Source organism: Penaeus chinensis, chromosome 41, assembly GCF_019202785.1.
Source record: "Penaeus chinensis breed Huanghai No. 1 chromosome 41, ASM1920278v2, whole genome shotgun sequence".
In the NCBI taxonomy this organism is placed as follows: Eukaryota; Metazoa; Arthropoda; class Malacostraca; order Decapoda; family Penaeidae; genus Penaeus; species Penaeus chinensis.
Window position 1 is genome coordinate 941,544 of NC_061859.1, and position 4,395 is coordinate 945,938.

At 34.6% G+C, this 4,395-nt stretch overlaps 1 protein-coding gene across 1 annotated transcript in view; it reads left to right on the forward strand.

Annotated features, from left to right (window-relative positions):
* Positions 1-268: 268 nt before the first annotated feature.
* Positions 269-4,395, forward strand: part of LOC125047505 (bifunctional enzyme IspD/IspF-like) — an 18,129-nt gene continuing 14,002 nt past the window's right edge. The window contains exon 1 of the mRNA XM_047645743.1: positions 269-314. The gene's annotated coding sequence lies outside the window, so the exon portion shown is untranslated. The remainder of the gene's footprint in view (positions 315-4,395) is intronic.

The window sequence follows — 4,395 nt, forward strand, 5'->3', positions numbered from 1 at the left end:
TATTACTTGTGTAACTTTACAAAAAAAAATTTTTAGCACTGTCGTTGCTGCTGCCTTTTGTTGTTGTTGTTATAGAATTATAGTTTTATTAGATCATAATATCTTATCATTATCATCACCATCACCACCGATCATCACCACCAATCATCACCAACACCATTATCACCCTCACCATCACTACCATCTAACACCTTCCTTATTTACACGAGTCTCCCCTTCAAAGGCAAACGCGTCGCGACATGTTCCGTTTTCCCCTGGATGTAAACAAACCCCGAGGGAGGGACGTTTGAGGTGGACTTCTGGGGTTATTTGAGGTAATATGTCCTGGTACTACGGTCTGTCGGGATATTTAAGGTGAAGTAAGAGGGCAGGGAATATGTTGATAATGGTAAGGTGTTTACGGAGGTGTAATCTCCGCTGGTTTTATTTCTGTTTGGGTGAGGAAGGGCGATAACCTCTGCCTGCACCTGTTCAGCGGTTGGGAATGCTAAAAGGTAATTAACTAAACCTATGATTTTTTTTTTTCCATTGTATTTGATACAGATGTAATTAAGAGAGGACATATGTTAGTGTTAATAACATAGTCTCGCGCTGTCAACTGGCACTCCTGCAAAGGCCAACAAGTCTAAGCCATGCATATATTACTGATATTAAAATGGTGCTTTTATATGTCTTTTATAAGTATTTTTCGTGATTTTATTGTCAGTAATGAAACCCGTCCTGGCAAGATGGTGCTTTCAGACCTCCCTAAAAGAAGTCCAAGCTCTCTTTTGCCACATAACTTGTAGTGGGGGGTGTTGTTGGTCTTTGCTGAAGTACAAAATGTAAAGGCTACAACGAAAACTTGACACTGTTGTGTAGGTTGCAGGCCTTACAAGCAGTAAGTTTCAAGTTCATCTGGATAGAACACTTGGTAGGCACTTACTAAAAATCCTATTTTATCAAATGTGGCAAAATTAATGAAATTTATCAGGTGACCTCTTCATATTCTTCTAACATACAGGTCACCTTGACCTGTACATCTTACCATAGGCCAAAACCTTGATACTTACACCTCCATATATTCCTAGAAGTTAGAAGTAGGATTGGTTCTTTCTTTCATTCTCTCTTCCATTCTTTTTACTATAAAATCTGAGAGAAATCTGAAAGCTCTTTGTCTTGCTAAGAATTTATATGACAGAGTGTGAGGTGTTTTACATTCATTAATATTTGTTTTGAATACACATCTAGTGTAAATTAAACATTATAACGAACCAATAGATTAATAAGATATTTTTCTTCTATAAAACAGTTGTTGCACACAGGAGATATGAAACAAATAACCCTATTGACAATCAACCAAGTAATTATTGTGAACATCGTGCAAACAAACTTCAACAGAGAAGCTGATATTATGATATCCTGGATATATACAAGTGAAACAATGAAGAAACTCGGAATGGTTTCAGTAGTTTTATTGACTTGCTAATAAGTATTCAGTTTGTGCCATAGCAGATCATATCATTCACATAAACTGATTCCAATATCATGCAGACTGGTAGATCATTTTCTGTACATCATATGCATAATAGTAATGTTTATTTAATGTCATTCTTTTTATTATTACTATTTTTCAAAACAGTGAATTGCATAATTGCTATAAATACTGTGCATTGTCCTGTACATGGTAGATTTTGATTATGCAAATGGAAATGGCACTGAAGTTGGAAATAGCCATCATAGCTTCAGAAAACACTCATAAAAACAAAACCAAAAATTGACTCATATTTTCCATTTTTCCACTCTCTTCTACATTTTTATAAGGAATTTTACTCATATCTTCTTCCCCACCAAGAAAATCCCTAGATTTCCTCAGAGTAAACTTCAGTAACAGGAACCTAATTTCAGGAGGGGGCTGTCCTGGGTTCAAGAATAATGGTATTTTGTTTTTAATTTATTTTATAGATTGAATGATATTCTATTTTCAATTCATGATTTTGCCCTCTATGTATGTCCAAAATTGTAGTTATACCATAATTCTGGATATTTCTTTTATTTCTAAAAAGCAGAAAATTATTGTTTGGTAGATCTGCAAAATGTTATTATTTCTCATTCTACAAGATTCATATGTTCTCTTTTTTTGTTCCAATATATATTTTAACTCCAATGGCACTCAATGTGAGGTCCTCCTGTAATCTACCTCGTTTGATTCTGCACTGTGTATTCTTTGTTTAGCACAGCATACGTGTACTGATATAAGATAAATTGATTTGATATTGAGAAATTTAATCTATTTGCTGATACCCCAATTAAAAAATATTTCCATGTAAGATTTGTGACCATTCTGTTACAACAACCAAAGCAAAGAGAATTAATGGTCGTGGCCTTGTTTTGCAAGAAATAACTATCAGTCAACATTAGTGATTCAAATTATAGTCAGGTTTCACTCTTTGTGTACAGAATCACCTGCAATGTCAGAAAGGCATCAAGAAGTCAAAGAATCCATCACTGTAAAGAAGACAGATGAAAAATGAGAGGCCAATCCTATAAACTGCTAATGGGAAACCTTATCAAGGTGGAAGTGGACGAGGCTCCACCCAAAACGGAAGATTCCAACCGGTGCAAACACGGAAATGGTCGAACAGCTTAGGGGGGAATTATCAGAGGCAGCCATCAGCCTTTGGGAGGTAAGAATGTGCAGAATTGTAGTAGCTACAGCAGACTGTGATTTTATTTTTGGACATGCATAGAAGACAAGATGAACTGTGTATGGAATTGGTAGATCAATGAATACTAAGACATTTTTCCTTTATAACATTTTGGCAAGTAACATAAAAGGGAGTAATTATTAAGATTATGACATCATCCACTTGTGACCAAGTCCTTGTTACTACAGACAACAAGCTTGGGAATCTCGTGTGTGTGTGTGTGTGTGTGTGTGTGTGTGTGTGTGTGTGTGTGTGTGTGTGTGTGTGTGTGTGTGTGTGTCTTAGGGGGAGAAACATGGACAAAATTGCCTCTAATAGGTAACTAGAACTTATATGAAATTGATAAAAAAAAAAATATATATATATATATATATCCAAGCTATGTTTGACATACAAAAGATTCTTTGGATATTCCTTTGTTATGCATTATTTCTAGGATATTTACCACAATCAAACCTAACCTTTTGCTTGGCATTAAGCATACACTGTGTATAATTTCCTAGCTATGGGATATTTTTTAGATACAGAAACTGTCAGAAATCTATTCTGCCCAGTATACATAGTGGAGATTTGTTGGCCTTTGCTTGAACACCAGTCCCTTCACCTTGTCTGTCACGCTTACTTCTAACATTTTAATTTTCATTATTCAAGAACATTTCCTTTTAAAAGATAAATGATTTATCAATTCCATATGCTGTTTACTTGGTGCTATGTGAATGGCCAAAACTTTAGTATTATCTGTTAGCCAAGATCTTACATACATACATACATATATGTGTGTGTGTGTGTGTGTGTGTGTGTGTGTGTGTGTGTGTGTATGTATGTAAGTATGTATGTGTGTGTATGTGTATATATATATATACATATACATATACATATATATATATATATATATATATATATATATATATATATATATATATATATATATATATATATACATATATATTTTATTTTATTTTTTTTTTTTTTTTTTATCAGCATAAAAATATTTGGAAAGCTATCATTTATTCTATACATTAGTTAAAAACACATTTTGGAGTGCTTTTGCAACATGTTGTATCATCTCTCACTTGGTTACAAAGTGTCTGAACCTGCCAACCCGCCCAGTAGCCATTGGCCAGGATTGCATCATCTCTTTGTCCTGACTCCTGTTCCTGTATATTTCATATGGCCAGACTTGTGACACTGTAGTAGTTTGGGTGTTACAGCCACTCATTCCTTACTTAACTGCAAGAGTGGAGAGATGTCACTGACCACAAGGCTTAATGTATCTGTTAGGAAGAGATATCTATTGTGGGAGCATTTTAACAGAATTCCTTCAAAGTCTGGGAAAGGATGGATAGCTATATGCAAACAGCTGTAAACTTGAGTTACAAGGCATAGTAGCAAGAATGAAATCTCAGAGAAAAATGTCAGCTACAAACTGACACGAAGTGTTGTAACTCCAACATTACAAAAAGAACTTCCAACTTCTGCCACAAGTTTTTCAAAGCATAAAGCAAAAACTTGGGACACATTTGTTACAAAGAGAACTTATGAAAAAACAAACTTAAATGAAGAAGTCGCTAAGATGGTCTATTTAGAAGGGCTCTCAAAATCAGCAATTCAGAAGTGAAAAGAACTTGGTTGTCATGTGTAGCTTAACAGATAACACTGGTAATGTAAACAAAATGAGGAAATTGATATAACAGAGAAAGGAGCTGAA